This window comes from Bos taurus, chromosome 11 (assembly GCF_002263795.3).
Source record: "Bos taurus isolate L1 Dominette 01449 registration number 42190680 breed Hereford chromosome 11, ARS-UCD2.0, whole genome shotgun sequence".
Classification (NCBI taxonomy): Eukaryota; Metazoa; Chordata; class Mammalia; order Artiodactyla; family Bovidae; genus Bos; species Bos taurus.
In genome coordinates, this window is record NC_037338.1 from 41,093,560 (window position 1) to 41,119,105 (window position 25,546).

At 40.2% G+C, this 25,546-nt stretch overlaps 1 long non-coding RNA gene across 2 annotated transcripts in view; it reads left to right on the plus strand.

Moving 5' to 3' along the window:
• The first annotated feature begins 1,890 nt into the window (after positions 1-1,890).
• LOC107132926 (uncharacterized) overlaps positions 1,891-25,546 on the plus strand; it is a 597,452-nt gene continuing 573,796 nt past the window's right edge. For both annotated transcript variants that reach the window (XR_003037157.2, XR_009496434.1), the window contains exon 1: positions 1,891-3,600. This is a non-coding gene — a long non-coding RNA (uncharacterized lncRNA). The remainder of the gene's footprint in view (positions 3,601-25,546) is intronic.

Consider the following 25,546-nt stretch of genomic DNA (forward strand, 5'->3'; position numbering starts at 1 on the left):
GGCTAACACTTTCACTTTTCATATATGTATATATGTGCATGTGTGTGTATGTCTCTTCCCATAGTTTCTGACACAAGTCTCTTGAAATGCTTGTAAATTCCTAAGTGATAAGAGCCCTGGGAACATCTCTTGTTGTAATATCTGACCTTTGACCCATCCCTGACCTTGCAAATTCCTAAATAAGACCCCTAGGAGCAACTTTTGCTCTCTTGAGGCACTCTGGATGGACTACTGGGTGGGGACTGGTCACTGGAAACATCAAACCATGATGAGAAGCTTAAAATTTTCAACTCCAGCCCTCATTTTCTTGAGAAGGGGAAGAGGCTGAAAATAGAGTTAATGATCGATCATGCTACATACTAAAGCTTCCATAAACGTCCCCAAAATACAGGGTTTGGAGAACTTCCAGGTTATCAAGCACATCTAAGCCAGGAGATGATGCACCCCAGCTCCACAGGACAGAAGCTCCTGTACTCTCGATGCTCCCAGACATCGCCCTACGTATCTCTTCATCCGGCTGTTCATCTGTCTTTTAAGAAACTACTGCTGCTGCTAAGTTGCTTCAGTCATGTCCAACTCTGTGAGATCCCATAGACGGCAGCCCACCAGGCTACCCCGTCCCTGGGATTGTCCAGGCAAGAACACTGGAGTGGGTTGCCATTTCCCTCTCCAACGCATGAAAGTGAAAAGTGAAAATGAAGTCGCTCAGTCATGTCTGACTTTTCTCGACCCCATGGACTGCAGCCCACCAGGCTCCTCCATCCATGGGATTTGCCAGACAAGAGTACTGGAGTGGGGTGCCATTGCACTACTAAGTGTAATGTTTCTCTCAGTTCTGTGAGCTGCTGTAGCAAATTAATTAAATCCAAAGGGGAAAGAGGTCACGGGAACCTCTGATTTGTGGCCAAGTCAGGGAGGAGTTGCAGGTAATCTCAGTTCAGTTCAGTCGTTCAGTCATGTCCGACTCTTTGCAATCCCATGGACTGCAGCATGCTAGGCTTCCTTGTCCATCACCAACTCCTGGAATTTACTCAAACTCATGGTCATTGAGTTGGTGATGCCATCCAACCATCTCATCCTCTGCCATCCCCTTCTCCTCCTGCCTTCAATCTTTCCCAGCATCAGGGTCTTTTCTGATGAGTCAGTTCTTCGCATCAGGTAACCAAAGTATTGCAGTTTCAGCTTCAGCGTCAGTCCTTCCAATGAATATTCAGGACTGATTTCCTTTAGAATTGACTTGTTTGATCTCCAAGGGACTCTCAAGAGTCTAGGTAATCTAGGGACAGACTATTTATGATCCGCATCTGGTGGGATCTAACACCATCTCCAAGTAGACAGTGCCACAACTGAGTTAAACTGTAGGCTAAATAGCTTGTGCTGTGGAGAACTGCTTGGTGTAAGTGGAAAAATATACACTTGGTGACCAGAATCACCAGAAGTGATGTGTTGTGAATGTGGAAGTAGTGTAAGAGTAAAGGAGATACACAAGGACTGAATCTGTCAAACATACTTTGTTAAGGAGAGATGCCAGAAACTGGAATAAGCTCAAGAGCAGCTCCATTTGCCCGTCTCCCTCCAACTTCCCAAACAAATCTCAGTTCATGATAAGTGACACATGCAGTGAATGTGGTGCAAATATGCAAAATTCAACCATATTAGAAAAATATGGATCTGCAATTCCATACAAGCAGGCCAGATCTTTAAATAAATTAATGCAAAACACATTTGTTTCACCTAACTTTGAAAAGTGACTCTATGGCTCCTTCAGTCTAATTTTCATGCAATAATTTTTTTTCAGGCACTGAGTATAGGAATTTCCTACTCAAAGGCCTTGATCACATAGTTCTGAACCACAGAAGTTTCATATCTGATGCCAAGAGAATTTAGGTACAAGCGTTCGGAGAGGGTAAATATGAAGGGTTTCATAAGGTCAAATTTAAGTTAGAATTAGGGAAAACATGCAAAACTTAGCTTACTATAGAGAAAAACATCACAGGTGTGGAGAAAAAGCATAGTTATTACTTCTGCAGAATTTTCCTAAGGGAATAGACAAAAGTTATGTGTATACTGGGGGGTCATTTTGATTGCTTGGCAATACCTTTCTCTTCCTATATAATCAGAATGCTTGAACACTTATTTATTAATTGACCCAGAGGTTTAAACCACCACAGTGCCTGGCCTACAGTGTAAATATTTCTTAGTTCAGTTCTCTTGATCGGAGCAGATGGCCCCTCTACACTTAAAACCAATATATTCTATGACCTGTAAATGGTTGGTTCAAACTTTTAAGGATGACATTACTCTATTTAACAGTGCCTTCCCAACAAGAATTAAGCAGGTAAGGCAATAACTTCTTTTAATGAGATTAATTCTGATAATTTAAGAGGCACCGTTTCACTGCAAGATGTAGATGACTTTCAATCCTCCTTACGAATTAAAATATTTAATCATTGGTATACAGTCAACACAGTGGTTATAAATAGGAGTGACACCGAAGTCCTTTTTTTAAATAAATGAGACCATAACCCTATAATTTTCTTGCCACGGATTACCCCGATTCTCATCATAAACATACCTAGGACTTAAAAAATGCCTGTATTAACTGTAGTGAAAGCTGGTGTTCAAATGCATCTCCACCCACAGAAGGTCACATACATAGTTGCTAAGCCTTCCTTTCCACCAGGACCCATCTCCTCGAAGTTTTAAACTCAGTATATATGCTCAGTCTACCCCCTCCCTAAAGAGTTGTGGAAGGAAAAGTACCTATAATTTATGCCAACGTAAGGCAGAAACATCCCGTCCTTGTACCTTTCCACTGTGTTGGCGCTAGTTTGGATGGTGTGTGCACGGGCGTGGGTGAGTGTGTAAAACCCGGCGTTTTCTTAAAGGTGTGGAGTTGACGCCAACCGACCACCCGTCCCGAGGAGCGGGCTTTACTCTGTTTATTCCGCCCTGGCGTGGCGGGGACTATTCCGCGCGCCCTTAGGCAGCCGGACATCACTTAAGAGTTGGGGTTCTCAAAGTAAGTGAAGAACCTGGTGCTTTGGCAGAGTCCAAAATCCGCCTGAGAACTTGGGTACTAGAGAGTTAGGTGGCAAGGAAAGGTGACTGGAAATTGCACCCCATTTATCTGGCACCTTCCACGGAGGCTAGTCTAATAAATGGGGGGGGGGGGGGGGGGGGGGGGAAAGGCGGGAGGAAAGGAGGGAGGGAAACACCCTCCTCCTCTTTGAGTAACTGCACCTCAGCTTGAGATTTGGGTATGTTTTTACCTGTATTTCTAAAAACCACCACCGCACTCCCCGCACCAACCACTCCACTGCCTCGACTTCCATGAGAAGCCGCTACTGAGGCCAAAGACAAGAGGGGAAGACGGAGGAGCGGGGTGGGGGAAGACAAATAAATGAAAGCGCGCGCGAGCGAGGGGGGCCGGGGAGAGGAGCGAGCGCCCGGGACTAGCGACGGCGGCAGGTTCAATTAGCTAAACAAAGAAATCATGGCGGATTGTTTACATTTGGCAGCGCCTGGGCCGCGCGACCGCCGGCCCCCAGCCGCCGCGGCCCTCGAGGAGTCGGCGAGCTGCCCCCGCGCCCCGGCCTGGTAAGTGACGCCGCCGCCCCACGCGCCGCCCCCGCCGCCACCCCGCCCCCCCCGGCCTCCGCCCCCCGCCCCTCCCCCGCCGCCCCAGCCCCCTCCTCCGGCCCGCGGCGCAGCTGGGCTCCGCGGAGATTTCGGCGACGCGGCGGCTGGGGTCCTCGGCGCCGCTGGTGCAGCCGCCGCCGGGAAGGGATGGAGAGAGTCGGGGAGGGAGCTGCAGAGCCGCGTGCAGAGCTGGACCCCCTCCTCTGGTCCGTGGCCCCCGGGGTCAGGCCCTCCCTCGCGGGGCGCGCTCGCCCAGCCACGCCGCCTCCCGGACCGAGGAGGACCGAGGCGGAGCGCGCCGCAGCCAGGGAGGTGGGGCCCGGCCGTGACCCCGCGGCAGGCGCGGTGCGGAGGGCGGGGTGGCAGCTCGGAGCCCGGCCCCAGCCTTCCCGCCTCTGGTCCAGCGGCCTCTGACGAGGACTCGCTCCCTCTCTCCTGCTCCCCCTCCTTTCCTGCTCCCGTCCTTGCATCCCTCAGGCTGGCCCTAAGGTTGAGCACCTGCGCCCCGGGGGTCGCCTCCAAAGGTTGACCTTGCCAGAGCCCCCGAAGTCTGTGAGAGCTTTCCCAAAGGCTGAACCTTTCCTCATCTTTTTGGCCCCGGGGTTCGCTTTTTTCCCGTAGGAAGAAACTGTTGTTCCTACAGAGGCTTTTAGCTGCCTTTGTGCTGAGCTTGGCACGGTGATACCAGGCGGTTGGCTAATGACAGGGGAGGAAAACAAAGGCAACAAATAGGGGAAGAAGTAGAGGGCAATGTCACCCACAACACAGGGAGTCTATTTTCCTAGCGAAGATGGTTTCCTTTGCAGGAATCCTTCGAGCATCATTGGCATGAAAATGACTTATTTCCTTTGTAGAGAGAAAAAACAAATCCTACGTCTCAAATTAATCTCAATTTTTCCTTCCATAAAACTTTTTTCTTTTTTAATGTTTAGTGCATATTTAGTAGTGTGCCCTTTTTTCCTCTTCTGTTTTCCAGAACCTCAGTTAATATATCTTAGTCTGTGTCCTATTTGGGGGGAAATCACAGCCAGGCCTGTCAGAGCAAGACTAGAGTTGGTGGTATTTAAGTAACTTTGCCACAGGCTTGGCTGGGGACCAGGGCAACGGAACCAAGTCTTGCATATGTCTGAATCTCAGATATCACATGGCTAACAGGTTGCTAATGGACATTGTAATTTGTAGTTCAGTGAACTGCTTTATCACCTGAGAAAGAAAATTATGCTGTTAAAAAAAAACGCACAAAAACTTGTGTTATTGTGGCAATTTTATCTTTTCTATACAAATATGATTCAGGTGAATGAATATTTGTTTCATAATTTTGGTTATACCCTCTCAGAGGCCCATCTGGAATAAGGTATACTTCTCTTTTTCTCTCCTTCCCCTTAAAAGTAGCAAACACAAGGTAACTGTCTCACTTATTAGATTCAACTAAATTATATCTATTTTTGCTTATTAATTACCAAAGCAACTTTCTATATAACCTACTGCATCTTTAATAAAGCAAAACTTACTTTATTATTTGGCAGGCATAGCCCTACATCTTGCCAACTGTCTCCTCAGTTCCTTTTGATCCATTGACATTTCAAAAACTAAGATTTAGTCACAGAGCAGAATAGGAATGAAAATAGGTGTCAAGCCTTAACTAACTCAGAAACCCAGAACTTCTGGTGTCAGAAGTTCCCACTGAAGACCCTACATGTCTATTTTCATGGTTGTGTGAACTTCAGGAAAAAAAAAAAAAAAAAAAAAAAGTTGATACATCCCTAAAGAGCTTCTACCCAGACACTTAACTCACCAGTTAGCTTGAGATTCCATTACTCAGTAACCCACGCACATTCTGATAAATGGATTTTATGTGGACTCCCTCCCCAAACCAGGTCAGAGATCATAATCATGGAAGGAAGTGAATTGGCCTCCAAAGTGACTTTAACAGAAGCAGAAAGCTCAGTCTTTGGTTATAGATCTTGCTGACCCATTAAGGGTCAGTAAATTAGTAAACTGTACTTGAGTTGACACTTCTGATCCCAGCTTAATGGGTTGATTAACTGATGGCTGCTCTCTTCATTATGGGCTATTAGCACGTTGTTAAACCTGAACTTAAGAGTAAGAAGTTGTTTTTATGTTTACTCTTTGGTTCCCAAGGTTAATCAGTATTCATCATGGCCTTAAAATTTGGTAACTAAAGAGGTTAAATAAACTCTTTTGTAGAGAAAAGAAAGCTCAGTATTATAACTACATATGACTTTGGGATGCAAAATCTTATCTGAAGATGCATAAAAGTATTCAATTAGGAACACCATCTCCAATGGGAGAAATACATATAAGCATTAAGGATTTAACATTGACATCCTTTTCATTCATAGCTGATCCTCTTATTCTTCTGTGTGCATTTGAATGACTGTCAAACTTAATGATATTTAGAATGTTAATGATGGTTTGTGTAAATTGCTGGCTAGGAATAGATAGCTCTTTGTAGTCAGTGCCTAAGCCTAGACGTTGCCTTTCAGGAAGTGTGAATCTTGGGCCCCAGGGAGGCACACATTTGTGATCAATATATGTTAGAAATCAGTCTTTATACTGTATTATTAAGTCCCTGGCCTATTTCTTCTTTCTTGGCCTTCCTGAAACTTGTAGAACATTCAAAGGTAGTTGGAATCCTGGTGTAATGGGTATCATCAGTGATTACTCTCACCGTTTGCTAGTCAACATGTCAATAATGCTGGGAAACCTGCTTTAAATATTTGCAAAATGTATACTCCCAATCATACAATAGATCAGGAGTTGTATAGATTGTTTTCTTCCTATGGAACTTTATTCAAAACTCAGTCTATTCTATCAGCTAGGTCACAGAAAGAGCAGTAATTTCCAGTAGAGGTTTTTAAGTTGATTAATTGGTAAGCCTTTATTAAAATGAATGCAAAAAAAATAATCAAACTCAAGAAGTATACCACAGGAAAATATAGGAGAATTAGGACATTTTTATATTTCTAAAATTGCTGCTAAGAAGAGTGTCAGGAAGGCCGGAGAGGTTCAGAAACAAAGAACTGATTGCCAGAATGAGAGGCCACTTAATCTGGCAAAGAGATCACTGATGATGTTGGGTGGGTTGTGTTGATTGAAAGGTTAAAGTGAGAGGCAAGATTGTTGGAGGCCAAAGAGGAAGACGACAGTGAGAAAGTTGTAGTAGATAATTTTAAAGAAAAATGTTTCAGGATGTTGTTCTTGAAAGGCACTATGACTGGCAAATCCTCAGTTCATAGGACCAAGTCTAAGAAAATAGGATCTTAGAAACAAAATTAAAACAGCATTACGTACATTAAAAACTCCACAGCAAATAAAAGCTGTGAAAGGCACCTGCCTTCCAAACCAGCTACGTTTGTCAGCATTAAAAGCCTGTACCCACAGGTAAATCCTCTTGAATTATCTTTGTTTTAGTTGTCTGGGGACACATGGCTCCAGGATTGTGGTCCGCCAAGGCAGACGGTCCCCAAGCTCTAGGGTACACAGATTATTTTTGGATTTAAAGTGTTTGAACCCATTCTTACTTGAAATTCAGTGTCTTTTGCACTTGTTCTTGTTTCATTTCCTTAAGCTCTGGCAAAATGCTTTTGTAACCGTATAGCCTTTCTACAAATTATCTTGGTATTTAGGGGAAGTTATTTTTTGTCCACGCCCCCACCACCCCCAGCCAGAGGGATGTGCATCTGGGGTCATATCTGCAGAATCAGAGGATGTGCTGTGAGAAGGTCTTTCTTTGCAACACCAGACTACACAGTCCACCAGAGAGCACAGTGACATTTATTGTCCTGTCCTGCCACTTAAGAGATTGAACTGAATCTATAATGTATAAAATGGCTTTAAACTTGTAATGTGTACATATGAAATGACATATGTAAAATTTGTTTGGCAAGAGCTGATTTGATTATGAATGGTATATTGTGAGAAAGGGACAAATAAAAGGAAAACATTTGGCTGTATTAGATGACAATCTGCAGATAATTTGTTTTAAAAAATGATTTCATTAAGGTGGCTTTGAGGTATGCTATGTGTTTGGAGCAGGAGTTGAGGGGCAATCAGCAGGGGCTGCTAAGAATCAGAGGCCGTGGAAAACAAGGTGGGGCAGCCGAAAGGATCTCCAGCCCACCTTAGAGGAAACAGCATGTGAACAGCCAAGGCCATGGAATGAGGCTAGCCCAAATCTGTGGAATCTGTGTCAAGTGAAGGCAGGGTTTTAAAGAGGCAGCAGCTTCCAGGTGTGTATATCACAGAGTTCTGTGCCAGTCAGAAAAGCTAGTGGAAGCAATCTCTTGGGGTAAGAGGTTTACAGTTCTTCCCTGCAAGGCTGAAGTCCCAGCGTTGTTACGACTTGGCTCCAATAGTTCTAGCATATAAGCCAGAAGGCAGGAAGAAGATGAGTTGGAAAGATAGGTAGGTTCCATATGAAGGTTAGGTAGAGGTGTGGGTATTTCCCCAGAACTCTTTGTATAGGGGCAGCAGACCCAACCCTCTTGCCAAATCCAGCTCACTAGTGGCTTATAGAGTTTTAAATATTCTGTTGTGTCACTGTTGTGCGTGTTATGTGGGGAGGGTTGAGGACTGAGTGTGGCTGCAAAGACTGCAGGACAGAATAGGGAAAAAAATGAATTGATAAAGATGGAGTAACTCAATGAGACTGTAGGATTGCAATATAATAAAGCATTCAGAATATAATATACCAAAGGTGTAGGGTCTGTAAGAAAAAACCATATGCTCCAATAAACCATGTGTCTAGGAGTATATATTTCCAACAATTGGAAGTTACTTAAGCTTGCTCTGAATTAATGTGTCAGAATTCTGTATCAAGCCCTTATGTGTGTTGCCACAACTCAACGAAAATTTTAGATTCAAAGAATATTCTCATACAACGCATTTGTTGCAGAGCCATCTTTTCTGAATGAACCTTTCTAAATATAGCACAGGTGAAACTGAGCACTGGAAAGAGTGAGTTTGACAATGGCATGTTATTAACAATTGCCATAGTCACCTCTAAACCAATACACTTTGAAAATTTTATCTTCTGTGTGTATTGCATATCATTTAACTGATTAACTCCCGGGCTAAAAAATAAAACAGAACGAATATCACACATCCTTCCCGTCTCATGCTCATAATTAGTTGAAGAATGATGTATACATACAAGAGGCTCTGTGGATCTCTAAGAATATCACAAAATCAGGACACACACACAGAGCACTCAACACTGAGCATTTAGACCAACATTTCCTGAAAATCTTGTCTTCTGTTTCATTTTGCTTTTTATGACTGCCTCAATTTTTTGTAGTCTAACCTAAGAATAACGTATTAGTTTTCTATTGCTATTATTAAAAAATTACTACAAACGTCATGGTTTAAGGTAACACAAATTTATCATTTTTCTAGTTCTGTAGGTCAGAACTCTGACAGAGGTGACACTGGGCTAAAATCAAGGTCTCAGCAGGATTGCATTCCTTACTAAGGATTCTGGGGGAAAATCCATTCTTTGGCCTTTTCCAGCTTCTAAAGGCCACTGACATTCCTTGGATCGTGACCCACTTCCTCCATCTTCAAAGTCAGAAATGTTGTATCTTTCTGACCATTCCTCCATGGTCACATCCCCCTCTATTCACTTGGGCACAGTTCTCTGCTTTGTAGGAGCAGTGTGATTTGATTGGCACACCTGGATCATCTCCCCAGTCTCACGGCCTTTAATTAACCTTAATGACATTTTACAAAAAGTCTCTTTTGCCACAGAAGGTATCACATTCACAGATTCCGAGGATCATGATGTGGACATCTTTTCGGGTGGGAGATTATTCTGCCTTATTTTCAATTCTGCTCTTCTTTCTAACTGTTAATTTAGGTTCTTCCAGAAGCAGATGCCAAGGCCAGGATCCCAGACAACAAGTTTATGTGGGAGTGATACCAAGAAATGCTGTCGGGGAGTAGGGAAAGGAGATAAGGAATTTAAAAAAGACAAGAAATGGTGTATTATTAAGCGAGTTGCCACTGGGAAATTGCAGTTTAATCCCATTGAGGGTAATTCTAAGGGATAGTGTAGAACTCACCATCATCTAATAGAGCAGTGAATTATTCTAAATCCGCAGCTTTAGCCTTCAAATCCCTGTCTTTATTGGTTCAGACAGCTTCTGAGGGTATTCTGTCTGGTACTTCTGGCTTATCCTGCATGTGGGCTAAATATATTTCTCCATCCAGGTTGAAGACCTGAAGAAGCATTCATAAGTACTCAGAGCAAGCAGGGTTCAGTGTAAAGTGAGTGCCAGAGGTTTATGTATGGGGCTCCAAAGGGTACCTCTTAGATTTAATCTATCCCTAAATTCTGTGTTGTGCTCAGTCATGTCCAACTCTTTGTGACCCCATGGACTGTAGCCCGCCAGGCTCCTCTGTCCATGGGATTTTCCAGGCAAGAATACTGGAGTGGGTTGCCATTTCCTTCTCCAATCCCTAAATTCTACTTTTGATTATTCCTCCATAATTTCCCTGACACTTTCCTCTTTCTTCCTCTCTATTGCTATGATTCAGATTGATTTCTCTGTATCACTCTACTGGTTGGTTTTTTCCACCTCAAGTTCTATACCACCCAATCTGTGCTATGGGTATGACTTCAAAATTTGTTTTGCTGCAAACATGACTTCTGTTGTGTTTCTTAGACAAGCAAGTAAGCAAAAACCTTCATCGATTTCCTGTCATCTACAGGAAAATTTGAAGTGAAAAATCCTGTCTAGCCTTCAAGTACTTCCATTTTGGCCCTGTATTAACTTATCTTTGTCAAATCTTATACTTACATCAGTTAATGTTTATCAACTGTACCCCATCCCTGGAGAGCAGGAGAAAGTGAAAGTGAAAGTGTTAGTTACTCAGCTGTGTAGGACTCTTTGTGACTCCATGGGTTGTAGCCTGCCCAGACTTCTCTGCCTATGGAATTCTCCAGGCAAGAATACTGGAATGGGTTGATATTTAGGACTAACCCATTTTACCTGTGTTTTGTCTTTGTCCATAGTTCTTGGGCTTCCCAGGTGGCACAGTGGTAAAGAAACCGCCTGCCAATGCAGGAGATGCCAGTTCGATCCCTGGGTCAGGAAGATCCCCTGGAGAAGGAAATGGCAACCCACTCTAGTATCCTTGCCTGGGAAATCCCATGGACAGAGGAGCCTGGCGGGCTACAGTCCATTGGGTCACAAAGAGTCCAAGAGGACTAAGCAACTGAGCACAGCAACATGTCCTCAGTCCTTGCGATCTAAACCTGGATGATGTGAAACTTGATGCCTAACCCAAGCCAAGCACTCTTGTTGCATTACTTTCCTTACTTGTCTTACTACTATTGGAGGGCGCATCTTCTGCTTTCCTTTCTTTATGTTCTTGGTCATAGCGTTTCTGTTCTGGACTAATGATCTAATCCCAGCCCATCCTTCAAGGAGAAGGTAATGGCACCCCACTCCAGTACCTTTGCCTGGAAAATCCCATGGATGGAGGAGCCTGGTGGGCTGCAGTCCTTGGGGTCGATAAGAGTCGGACAAGACTGAGCAACTTCACTTTCACTTTTCACTTTCATGCATTGGAGAAGGAAATAGCAACCTACTCCACTGTTCTTGACTGGAGAATCCCAGGGATGGGGGAGCCTGGTGGGGTGCCTTCTATGGGGTCGCACAGAGTCCGACACAACTGAAGCTACTTAACAGTGGCGGCGGCAGTAGCAGCGGCAGCATCCTAAGCCTACTATTAGCCTGTCCCAGCTGGAAGTGAGGAATCTCTCTTCTCTGAACTCTTTAAAGCTATTGTTTTAGCTTTTATTATTTTTGTTCATAATTTTAGCTATCTTTTCATAGAATGTAAGTCTGATCTTCTCAGGCAGGTTCTTGGGCCTTTAAAAATAACAAGACATCGTATATTTTTGCCTCTCAAATCCTAAAATGTTTGGGTTATTGTATGTACTCTTTAGCTATTTGTTGACATTTGTTAAACATAAATAATTTTTTTTTTGAAGTATGAGGGACACATTTTGACAAAAGTGAACTGGGGAAAAAAAGGTCAGTATTTTAGTGACAAAAGCCGCTGCTGTGCTGCAAAAAATTCATGACTTGAGTTGAATGATAAAAGGACCTAATTCTTTCTTACTTCAAGCAAGCAAATTAAAAAAAAAAGTAAAGTCACTGAAAGGTTTGAAACTAGGATACGTTAAAAGTACAGACTAGAAGTTTGAAATGTTTCCCTCTCTTCTTAACCTAGCCCAAAAAGACAGGGTGAAGATTACAAAGCATCTTTTCCTTTTTGAAAACTGAAGTACAGTTAAGAAGTGTTTGGGCTTTTCAATTAAAATTTTTCAAACTTAGAAACTAAATGAAAAAGGACTTAGGATATGACTGCATCTGCAAAGCAAAATGTCCAGTGGTTTCTTGGATGTTGGTTCTTCTATTTTTCATTGGGAAAAAAAAAATCCCTGTTTTCATTTGATCTTTTAAGTCAAGGGGGTGACTGCAAAAAGCTGGGTGTGAGGATTCCTTAAGATATCAGCAGAGTTTTCTTCTGTACACAATTATACATAACAGGGCTCATGTTTTATGCTGTTGTTTTAATGTTGGAAATTGTATTTCACAGTGACTTTCATCTGGCCTTTTGGACCAAGAATGGCATCATAGTACTGCCAACAGAAGAGAATAAATGCTTCTGGCAGGGGCCCATCCTTTGCTTGTCTCAGACCTCATTAACACCAATCAGTTGAGCTGATAGGCAACACATACAAGTATCATCCTTTAGGAGTTCTCAGTCCTAGGAGATGAAAAATACAAATGCCTGGGCCCTGCCTGCAGCAATTTTGAGGTAATAGTTTTGGGCTGTGCTTTGGGTATCAGCGTTCTGAAATTAGCTCCAGGTGCAGAGTTCCAAGGAATAGCAAGAAGAGATAAGAAAGCCTTCTTTAGCGATCAATGCAAAGAAATAGAGGAAAACAACAGAATGGGAAAGACTAGGGATCTCTTCAAGAAAATCAGAGATACCAAAGGAACATTTCATGCAAAGATGAGCTCGATAAAGGACAGAAATGGTATGGACCTAACAGAAGCAGAAGATATTAAGAAGAGATGGCAAGAATACACAGAAGAAATGTACAAAAAAGATCTTCATGACCCAGATAATCACGATGGTGTGATCACTGACCTAGAGCCAGACATCCTGGAATGTGAAGTCAAGTGGGCCTTAGAAAGCATCACTACAAACAAAGCTAGTGGAGGTGATAGAATTCCAGTTGAGCTATTCCAAATCCTGAAAGATGATGCTGTGAAAGTGCTGCACTCAATATGCCAGCAAATTTGAAAAACTCAGCAGTGGCCACAGGACTGGAAAAGGTCAGTTTTCATTCCAATCCCAAAGAAAGGCAATGCCAAAGAATGCTCAAACTACTGCACAATTGCACTCATCTCACATGCTAGTAAAGTAATGCTAAAAATTCTTCAAGCCAGGCTTCAGCAGTATGTGAACTGTGAACTTCCTGATGTTCAAGCTGGTTTTAGAAAAGGCAGAGGAACCAGAGATCAAATTGCCAACATCCACTGTATCATGGAAAAAGCAAAAGAGTTCCAGAAAAACATCTATTTCTGCTTTAATGACTATGCTAAAGCCTTTGACTGTGTGGATCACAATAAACTGTGGAAAATTCTGAAAGAGATGGGAATACCAGACCACCTGATCTGCCTCTTGAGAAATTTGTATGCAGGTCAGGAAGCAGTAGTTAGAACTGGACATGGAACAACAGACTGGTTCCAAATAGGAAAAGGAGTACATCAAGGCTGTATATTGTCACCCTGTTTATTTAACTTATATACAGAGTACATCATGAGAAACGCTGGACTGGAAGAAGCACAAGCTGGAATCAAGATTGCCAGGAGAAATATCAATAACCTCGGATATGCAGGTGACACCACCCTTATGGTAGAAAGTGAAGAGGAACTCAAAAGCCTGTTGATGAAAGTGAAAGAGGAGAGTGAAAAAGTTGGCTTAAAGCTCAACATTCAGAAAACGAAGATCATGGCATCCGGTCCCACCACTTCATGGGAAATAGATGGGGAAACAGTGGAAACAGTGTCAGACTTTATTTTTGGGGGGCTCCAAAATCACTGCAGATGGTGATTGCAGCCATGAAATTAAAAGACGCTTACTCCTTGGAAGGAAAGTTATGACCAACCTAGATAGCATATTCAAAAGCAGAGACATTACTTTGCCAACAAATGTTCGTCTAGTCAAGGCTATGGTTTTTCCTGTGGTCATGTATGGATGTGAGAGTTGGACTGTGAAGAAGGCTGAGCGCCGAAGAATTGATGCTTTTGAACTGTGGTGTTGGAGAAGACTCTTGAGAGTCCCTTGGACTGCAAGGAGATCCAACCAGTCCATCCTAAAGGAGATCAGCCCTGGGATTTATTTGGAAGGAATGATGCGGAAGCTGAAACTCCAGTACTTTGGCCACCTCATGCGAAGAGTTGACTCATTGGAAAAGACCCTGATGCTGGGAGGGATTGGGGGCAGGAGGAGAAGGGGACAACAGAGGATGAGATGGCTGGATGGCATCACTGACTCGATGGACATGAGTCTGAGTGAACTCTGGGAGTTGGTGATGGACAAGGAGGCCTGGCGTGCTGCGATTCATGGGGTGGCAAAGAGTCGGACACGACTGAGCGTCTGATCTGATCTGATCTGATCCTAAGGAGCAGACAACTGAGTCACTGCTCTAGTCCCTGTCTACTTCTGCAGGCTGACAAAAAAAAAAAAAAAATCTTGTGGACTACAGAGTTTTTAGATAACCTAGAAATCATCTACTGTCCTTTCTCAAGCAGTTTACTAATTGAGCAGACAGATGGCAGTATTAAGAGGAATGACTCCTTCCCATACAGCAAAATCAGAGCTGAGCTTCAGCTCTGCTCACTTCTAGGCCATAGTCCTTCCCTACTTAAAGTGGAATCCAGCAGAATTTGTTAGAAATGCAAAATCTCAAGCCCTACCCCGACCTCCTCAATCAGAGTCTGCTTGTTTTAAAACAATTTCCCCAGGTGGTTGGTACTCACATTCCTGTGAGAAACGCTCATCTTAACCACTGCTTACCTGCCACTTCTGAGAGTCTGGAGTTTCATTTACCTCTGTAACTTCAACATCTAGCACAATACCTGGAACTTGGAAGATAACTATTTGTTAAATTTTGGCTTCCTTTTTGCTATAAAATATGTTAGACATACACTTTTATTAAATAATTTATTATTTGAATACATGAACTTTATACTTTCTCTATACTGTTTAGCATTTCATCTTTATGAGCGTTTATTGAGTACCTGCTATGTTTTAGGCACTGCAAATGCAAAGGTGGATGAGATACTTTTTAGGAGCTCACTGTCTAGTTGAGGACACGATAGGGACAATCAACAGATGTGATGATACTGAGGGGAAGGGCCACGATGGAAATACTATGGCATGAGAGCCCTCAGTGTTTGCGATGGGAACAGGGAGAAAGAACATTGGGTCTGGGTTTTGGGGGTAGTCTTGGATGGTCTTTGGGGTGGCCTAGAGGTTTTAAGAGTAAATGAAAGCAAAGTTGACTCTGGACAGTAGTCAGGGGTCAGCCAGGTATTGGAGGTATAGGGATGTAGGGAGCACTATTCAAAGGGCATTACAAGGAGATGGAGCACCCCCACTCAAAGGCTCAGAATAGAGGCACTTTTACCTTGTGTGTCAAAATAAAGGGAAAACTACATTTAAGAATGGCTGCTCTTGGGACTTCCCTGGTGGTCCAGTGGCTAAGACTCTGTACTCTCAATGCAAGGGGCCCGGGTTTGATCCCTGGTCAGGAAACTGGATCCTACATGCGGCAGCTAAGAGTTTGCATGCCACAATGAAGACCCAGTGAAGCCAAATAAGTAAATTTTAAAAAATGTATATTTTTTTTTCTAAAAAATAACAGCTGCTCTTGATAATCCAATGGAGGGAACTGTAGTAGATACTGGAGGTGGGGTGCAGAGAAGGTGGCCAAAGGATTGGAGTTTCAGCTTCAGCATCAGTCCTTCCAATGAATATTCAGGACTGATTTCCTTTAGGATTGACTGGTTGTATCTCCTTGCAGTCCAAGGGACTCTTAAGAGTCTTTTCCAACACCACAGTTCAAAAGCATCAATTCTTCAGCACTCAGCTTTCTGTATAGTCCAACTTTCACATCCATATATGACTATTGGGAAAACCATAGCTTTGACTAGATGGACCTTTGTTGGCAAAGGAGCTCTTGTAATGGTGTTCTTTTGGTCTGTATTCTCAAAATGTCTAATGTTCAAAATTGGCGATAAATTGTTGGCCGGTCCAATCCAGACAGAATCACCCAATTTCAATACCTTCAAATATCTTCCCTTTTCAAATAAGACTGTAGGTTAGAAATCTTTGACTGTGGTTCGAATAAGACCTGTGCCATCCGATACAGTAACTTCCAGCCACATGTGGCCATGGGGTGCTTGAAATGTGGTTAGTCTAAATTGAGTTGTGTGGTAAGAATAAAATAGACACCAGTTTTGAAGATTTATTACCAAAAGATTGTGAAATCTCAATAATATTTTGTATTGATCACATGTTGAAATGCTAATATTTTGGATACACTTGGGGTTAAAGAAAATGTATTTTTAAAATAATTTCGCCTGCTTTTCACTTTTAAAAATGTATCTCCTAGAAATTTTCAACTGATACAGATATATGACTCACATTATATTTCTGTGGGCAGAATTGGCTAGACTATTCCAACCTGAGGATGCTAGCAAATAATTGTTTCTCACTTATACCGTAGAGCATGCTCCTAAGTCCATTTGTGGCTCCAGATGACTTGGGAATGGTTTTAGCTTTAAAGTTGTAGAGACACAGCTTTTCAATGGTGGTGACAAACTGGGATAAAGTCGGATGACTAATAGGCAAAATTTTGCCTTTATTGAATATTTAAAATTTTTTTCATTTTAGGATATCTTTTAAACATCACTGCAGTTATTTTTATTTCATGGCTATGCAGGTTTGTGACTCGTCTAACTCTTTCCTTCAAATGCCTGAGTAAAATGCCTTTGTCAAATGCACCCTCTCTAATCTGTGTTATTTGACATACACTAGGTAGGACAGAACTTTCGGTCCTGTTTTCACTTCAGTGGAGATGCGAAAGTTCCAGTTAATGAGAGCGTTGCGTAAGTGTTTGTGTTTCAAGAAAAAAAAAAAAAAAAGGCTCCCTGAATATGCCTTTAAAGCTTTAGATATTCTGTGCAGGGAATAAAGTGACATGCTCAAATTAACTTTGGCCAGACAGATCCACATGATATGAATATAAATGTTCAAGTCTTGCTCAAATTAAAGTTCTTGGTATCAAGGGGAGCTCTTTCTCACTAGTCAAAATCACTGGATCTCACTCTTCTGTTGGAACGAATTGTACATGATTTGCATTGAACTCAAGTATGAGATTTTATTCACTATACTTATTTTAATACATTTTAAAAGGGAACTTCTTCAGTGATCTAAAACTTTCAGTGCACATTTCTCTTCTCTGGGTTTTGAGAACTTCAAAAATCTTTCTACTTTTTCGCCAATGGTTATGTGGTTAATTGGAAAGAGTATGTAAAGAGGCTAGAATTTGAGTCTTGAAATCAGCTGAAAGGTTTCCATGGCTTATATTCTGGTGATCAGAAGCAGGTCAATTAACCAAAAAAATAACTTTTTAAAGCACCTATTCCTTGAGTTGTTATTTCTCCAAAAATAACCTCTCTGAAAGTCAGTTCACCAAAATCCACTTTCCCTATTGAGCAATTCATGAAATGATCAGTTTGCCAAATCACTAATTCAACAAAGCTTTCCTTCTATTAAGCTTTCCTGAAGTTTATGGCAAATCCTGTTGTATAAGGTGATTGCAGCAACTCTGGGGATATTTTAGTTTTAGTGTTAAACTCTTCTTAGATTTCATTTTTGCTGCAGCAGTTTTATGTTAACTAGTTGATAGGCACTGACTAAAATTCAGTGTGGGCTTCTGGTTTCCTGAGTGTTGATCTCAGACTTTTGGAATTATAATGACTGTATTTCAAGTCACACTGTTGTGCTTGTCTTCAAGACCTTTGATAAATCAGGAGGACAAGGTAAGTTTCTGTCATTTTTAATCTGGCCCACTCCCTTTTCTACTTTTTTGGCTCATAGATTGATAAAGCAAATGAAATAGATGGCTTAATATCCCAAACATTTAAAAAGTATCTGAAATGTGAAACATACAGGAAATGACAGCTGATACGGACCTGTGAATGTACTGCATAGCTACAGGGCTTATGGCTAAGGCAAAATAAAATTTTAAAAACTTAAAATTAAGACTAAATACTAAACTAAAATTTTAAGATATAACTTAGTGCCGTTAAACTATCCTGTGCAACTCAATTTGCTAAAAACCTTATAAAATTCAGAAAGGTTATGCCTTCTGTCTCTTTGTCAGTTTGCAGGAATATTTGAGATGAAAGTCTATACCATTTATTATAAGCAGAAGAAAAGAACTAGGAAGACCCAGAAGGGGTTTTATAACAGACCATGTGATTAGGACCTCAAATTTGGCATATACTAGCCTGGAAAATCCCACGGACGGAGGAGCCTGGTGGGCTGCAGTCAATGGGGTCGCTAAGAGTCGGACATGACTGAGCGACTTCACTTTCACTTTTCACTTTTATGCATTAGAGAAGGAAATGGCAACCCACTCCAGTGTTCTTGCCTGGACAATCCCAGGGACGGGGGAGCCTGATGGACTGCCATCTATGGGGTCACACAGAGTCGGACACGACTGAAGCGACTTAGCAGCAGCAGTCACCAATATGGAGTGAATTCAAGTTCCTAAAAAATGTTGCCATGACAACAAAATTAAAATATTCAACTTTAAAAATAATCTTGAAAGCTTTACTGACTATGGATAATATTAATTGCTATAAAAGCAATAGTTTAAAGCAACAAGCTCTTGATAAATTCAGCTAATTGGCCATTCTTCAATTCATCATTTGGTAAACTGGCCATTTGGTGAATGGATCTGTAGCAAATTACCCTGAAAGTATATGATTTGGGGCAAGTTAGTCACTGTTCTAATTCTCACTTACTTTACTCTATGAAAGGGGATGATAAAGAAGAGTACCTCTTGGGAATCTGTGAGGATTAAATAAGATAACATGTGTTACCTTACACTTAGCTTTACAAATGGTAGTTCCTTTCCCTTGGAATGACAATCCACTTGTGGCTGGGCCACTAACCAGCTGTGTCAAATGACGCCAATTTTGGGGGGTCTTAGTTTTCTTTAAAGTGAAGGGATCTGACTAAATTGTCTCTATGATCCCCTTTCATCCAAATAACTTTATGCTGTTAAAAACAAATGCTGGCCTGTTGAATCAAGTCCTGCTTAGATTCCAAAATTTCTGAGGCCTGGGTTCCAGGTAAGGACAGAGTTCAGGGATTAAGTAGTTGAGTCACTGGTGCTAAATTATGATGAGCCTCTGTGAGTTGTTGCTGGGATCCTGAATATTTTACAGTCTCAGAAATTCCAAGGTGATGTGCTTTTCAGCAACCCTATAGGAAAACAAGTTTTTTCTATATAAGCCTTGGATTGAAGCTGTGTGAAGGGCAGAACCTGACCATGTGGATATCTCTGGGTGACCCTTGGCTTCAAAGAGATGTCCGAGTATCAGTTCAGCTCCAAGAGGCCCTCCTTATTGATGTACCTAGAGTATGGAGGGTTTGCTAGGGGAGCCTGAAACCTGGCTGGGTACCTACTAGCACATATACCGACTGTGAGGGGCCTGTTGGTTTCTGTTCCTTTCGGTTCTACTCTGGGCTTTTTGTTACTTAGTATTGTGCATTTCTTTGCTATCCTAAATAGTCTTTGATCAAAATGAGATCAGCATACACTTGACTGTATTACAGCATCTGAACATTTCTGTGCATAACCAGTCTTTATTCTGACTGGAGCATGTCATATTTGTGAATTCAAATTAGTTAGAATAATAAATTAAAAAAAATAAATTAAATTAAATTTTAAAAATTAAATTAAAAATTTTAATTAAATTAAAAAAAATTAAATAAATTAAAAAAAAAAAACTTTTTTAGAGCAGACCAATGAGCTTCTATTGAAAATAGCAATTGCCTAATTTAAAATGCTATAGAAAAACTCAACTCTTTTCTCCTTGATATTGTACAATGTTAGAGGTTTTCCCCAAACACAGCAAAGTTTCCAAATGTACTGATTGTATATCCAGTCAATGCTATATCCCTGGACCAGCTGCATTTCCCTCCATGATTTCAAGTCCTTATCTTTGGGACTTTTAAACAAAGTTAAAAGCACATACTTTCTTTACATTTTCGTCCATAAAATTCAGCACAAATCTGACTACATTTACTCAGGGGAAAAAGAAAGAGACATCTCCATGCTCTAGGAACCATTGACAGAACATATTGCAATCTTTTCATTAAGTTCACACAAAATGAGGATTTAACGCATGGGCAAAACAGCCTTCCCTAGAGGCTCCATTGCCCATAATCCCACCTTGAAGATAGCTCCATATTAATTGTTGCAGCCAAGTGGACACGGAGTTTTACTGCTTGGCACTCCCACTTCACAGATAACTAACTGCAATTGTGAAAACCTTTGTTTTTCATTTTCTAACACAATCTTGTTCAAGCAGATATTTCATATGTTTGTTTAAACCCAGAAGATCCATATGGATCAAGCTAGACATTTATTTTCCTGTCTTTCCTTTACTGTATTTTGATCATAAATGTATGACTTTTAGAATATCTGAAAGGGCATATAGTTGCAAGTATTATACATATACACACATATACACACACACACAGTCTGCTGTAAAATTTAACATGGGAAAATTCATATATCGGAAATTGACAGATTGGAAATTGACCATCCACATTAGCAAAACCCAGCTGAAGCTACCTTTAAATAACCACAACCGTGTGTGTGCTTGTGTGCTAAGTCGCTTCAGTTGTGTCTGACTCTTTGTGACCCTATGGAGCAGCCTGCCAAGCTCCTCTGTCCATGGGATTCTCCAGGGCAGAATACTGGAGTGGGTTGCCATACCCTTTTCCAAACCATAACCATATCCCTAGTTAATTTAAAATATGATTCAATTTATAAGTATGTTATTTTCATTTCACTTCTGGGATGCATTTATTGTTTAATGTACGGTGCACCTGGATGAAATGAACATTTATAAATTCTGGCTTACCTTTCCCATTTCTGTGCCTCAGGTTGTTAACTGTTGATGTCTTTATCTAAAATCATGTAGTTCAGCCTTTTAATAAACCCCAAGCAAGCGAGTTCCTCAAAAAACCATTAGGACATATATTATCCCCATTTCCTTAAAGAAAACAGACTTTCATATACAGTAAATCCCTCACTACTCCAAAGTCCACCTTACTAGTAAGAAGAGCCCAGCTGTTTCAGAGGACTCGACACAGTTTGCAACTTTGGCATGATGAAAGATCCTAGCACATAAACAGCCAGTAGGAGTAACATGCCAGTTTTGAATTGTTCACTGTTTTTATTATAGGTTCTAGGTTTCAGATGAACGGGAGCCTCCTATTGCTTTTATAGCACGATATTAAATTGCAGCCTCTGGCAGACAGCACCTGCCCCCTTCCTGGCATGCTCTCTAGTCGGTTGTTGGCCATGTGATACTCTAATGCAATGTATATTTTGTATTTTGCTCTACATGGGAATTTAAACATTGGGCAACATGATCTCTCCCTGAAGGTATGCAACCCATGGTGGCAGGTCTTGATTAAGCTACACACAACTAAAATATAGTATGTATGGAAAGTCCTGTCTTCCACAGGATGTTTTGAGTGGTGAATGAAACGAAATAAGCATCTTAGCCAAATGTATATACTATCTCATTTCCTTTGGATGGAAATTCCCTGAAAGTTCTTTTGTTCTAGCAATCTATTATATTCGCAAAACAGTATAATGTATTTAATACTGCCCTATAGAGAATTAATCATATATACGTGCACTGATCCCTTGTCTGTACTCTATAAGGAGATCAGTGTAGACTCCCCTAAATTTGAAATTAGGAATATTTGAAATAATTAATAGCCACTGGTTATACTATCCATCTGTATGATTTTATATGAATTTTCAGTCAGAGTTTTAAAAACTGGAATAAACAAGGAAGTATTTTAACATTTCAGTTTCTGAATTTCAGTTCATAAAAAAAATACTGAAATACTGACACTGAGTGAGTGAAAGTTACTTGTCATGTGAGACTCTTTGCGACCCCATGGACTATACAGTCCATGGAATTCTCCAGGCCAGAATACTGGAGTGGGTAGCCTTTCCCTTCTCCAGGGGATCTTTCCAACCCAGAGTTTGAACCCAGGTCTCCCACATTGCAGGTGGATTCTTTACCAGCTGAGCCACAAGGGAAGCCCACTGAAGTGGGTAGCCTATCCCTTCTCCAGCGGATCTTCCTGACCCAGGAATTGAACTGGGGTCTCCTGCATTGCAGGTGGATTCTTTACCAACTGAGCTATGTGGGAAGCATAGCAAGGTTTAAGTTTTTTGTTAAAATAAAAGGCAATTCCTTAGTTTAACATTCTTAGTTTTTGTATCAGCAGTGTCTGAAGTTCATTTATATGGCATCTTGCTTAAAGGTCTATCCTCCAAGAGTTGCCTAGCTGAGCTTACTATTTATTACTCAGTTAAAAATGGCAATTAAATTTATTAATATACAACTGTGGAACTATGGGTGATCTTGAAATGTGATATACTTAACATTTATCTCATTTACTTATTAAGTTATAAAATCATAATTTCATAGGATTAGAAGAGATCTTAAAGTTTTCCAGCCTAACCACCATCTGATACTTAAATTACTTCTATAACATTCTTGCCAAGCCATTTTCATAGGTATACCTCAATTGTACTGAGTCCAAGACTTCTCTCCAATACACTGAACAATGCTTCCTCGACCCCTCAACCTCAGAGTACTTACTGCTCAAAACACTGAAGAAACAAGTTTTAAAGGTTACCTGAGGTAACCTTGGCACTTGGGCTTTTGTTTCTGACTCCCTCAGAGTTTATGGAAAGTAAGACTTGGGTACCCAAATCAATAGTTGAAATTTGAAATGGCCTAAGAAGTAGTGGTGTGCTGAAATAGACTACGACCCACAGTTCTGGTTTGGCTGTTAAGTGGCACTCTGAGTTAAGTGACATCCCTTTGGTATCTTGAAATCAGTCTTGATGGGAATATTTACACCACAGAAATTGGCAAGTGGTTTAAATTGTCATCCTAAAATGTTCATAATTGAATATGAAAGAAGACAACAGGTGAAATGCATTCCAGACCCTATCTGAAAGAAGCAAAATATGATAAGAGATTTTGGCTTCTTAAAAGAATTATGGTAGTGTAGATAACTGTGAAAAAATGAAATATAGAATCTTTAACTAGAGTATTATAACCTTAACTATCAAAACAGTTTATTCTTTTGAGATCAGTTCTTTAAATTTTGGGGGGAAACTTGAAAATTTACTTATGTGACTTGTAGAAAACCACTATTTCTTGCAAATATTCTATATGATAGAATCACTGCATAGTTTTAGACATCTGATCCATGAATTGCAAGTCTCTGAGTTGACTTGCAAAAAGCATTATACAAAGTAACGATAACCGTTTTTTAAAGATCTGTGATTACATATGGATGTGATAATCTGTAGCAGCACTATCAGATAAATAATACATATTTAAAAAATTTCTGTAATTACATGTTTACCCAATAGGCCAGAACGACTCTGTCCCAAGGAGCTGTTACAGACTGAGTAAATAATACATGTTTTAAAGTCCATAATTACATATGTAAACGATAGACTATCGAGTAAATAATGCACATTTTAAAAAGTCCATAATTACATATTTACATGATAGTCTGTAAATTCTGTAATTACTTATTTACACAATAGACCATAACAGCTGTTACAGTCTATTATGTTAACTCTCATAGAATTATATTATGGATTTTTAAAAAACCATAAAGAACCTAAGGAATGGAATGATATGAATGAAATAAAATATGAACTTCGTATTTACTATAGCTCTCTCAAAAGAGGACTATTTCAAGTTTAAACTATCTCAAGGTAAAACTCATGACTGATACTTTATTGAAAACAACTGATCTAAAACTTGTTTGCAATTAAGGAATTGCAAACAAATTCCTTAAATTAAGGAATCATTAGCAAGGAATAACTGGGTGGTGTGATAGTAAGCTAAGTTTTTCACCATCTCCATGGATAAAACTTATTTTTGGTAGTATAAATAAAACATTGTTTCAAACTTTTCTATTTCTTAGGGTTCTCATAAAATTACAGTGAAGCATAATGATTAGAATTGTATTTGTGTTCATTTTTTAAGTGCAGTAGAATATCCTATAGTTTGTACATATTAATAACATTTGAGTGTATGTGCATAGGTTGTAATAATGATAACATAGGCATTTGTATGCTTTTCACGAGGATTACAATTGCTTTCTTATCTTTTAAGGGTCCTCCTGCATTAAAAACTCATATGGTACATTTTATGTTTCAAGCTCTGAGTTTATTCTAAAGTATAAGATCAATGCAACTGAATGAGACTTCTGTCCATAATTAAATAGAAAGACTAAACCATGCAAGTGAAAATTTGTTATTTAATGATATTAGGCCAATTATTCCTAGTAACAAAACATAGTATGGAAGAAACCTTTGATGCTATTTGTTAGGTATTAATTCTGTAAGATACTTGACAGCTTGAAGTCGGTGAGTGCTTCTCAGAGGAGTGTTGTACAAAAATAAATCTTCCCTTTTAATAAAATTTATTTCACTTCATATTTGAGCTACAAACCCCTGGCATTTCTCAACATCCATGGACAAGGTATTTAAACCATTTCTTTGAATGCAACTCTTGGTACGAAATAACTTATATGAGGATCTAGTACGTACATATGTGCACAACTTTCACAAAACCACATATGCCCTTATAAAATGTAATGCATTCTGATATACTCTACTCCATATATTCTGTCTTGTAAAAATGCCAGTTGTGACTCACCAAGTTGATTTCATGATCCACAAAGGGGTCACAACCTGCAATTTGAAAAGCATTGATTTAGATGTTTTTAAAATTATTGGGCATATAGGACTTCTTCATTTTATAATAGGTTAATAAAAATCTGTCAGTTTGGAATGGAAGCATTCTATTGGTGGATCTTACTTGTGTAGTCTACCATTATTTATGAATGTAGAAAGATAAAAATATAAATTTTCTCAAGACTGTTTTGAGGTGTATTATTCAAGAGTTTTTTAATTATTGAAACTGTAGAAATTATTTAATGGGAGCTGTGCACAGTGATACATCAGATTTGTAACTCAGAATGGCCTGCTTGCAGAGGGATTCATTTCTTGGGCATTGTCGATGTTCTTAGTGCAGATTTGGAAGCAAAAAAAAAAAAGGGTCGGGGGTGGCGGGGAGGTACTGAATACTAACACAAAAATGACAAATGATCAGAGATTTTTCATCTTCTTTTTATGGTACAGAAGTCCTTGAAAAATGAAATTTCACGGGGTATTGAGTGAATTTTAATGAGTGAGTTAGTTAGAAATTAGAATCCCAGATGAAAAAGTCACCATTATTAATCTGTAAGGAAAGTCAAATATTTAGAAAATTGTTTTACTTTGCTGTCCATTCTATATCAGTGTTCCCTAAAATATCATATTCTAAAATTTTTTGTGGGAAATAGAAGAAAAATTTTCAAGAAGCCATGCTTCCAATAGCATAATTTGTTGTTTAGTCACCAAATTGTGTCTGACTCTTGTGTGACC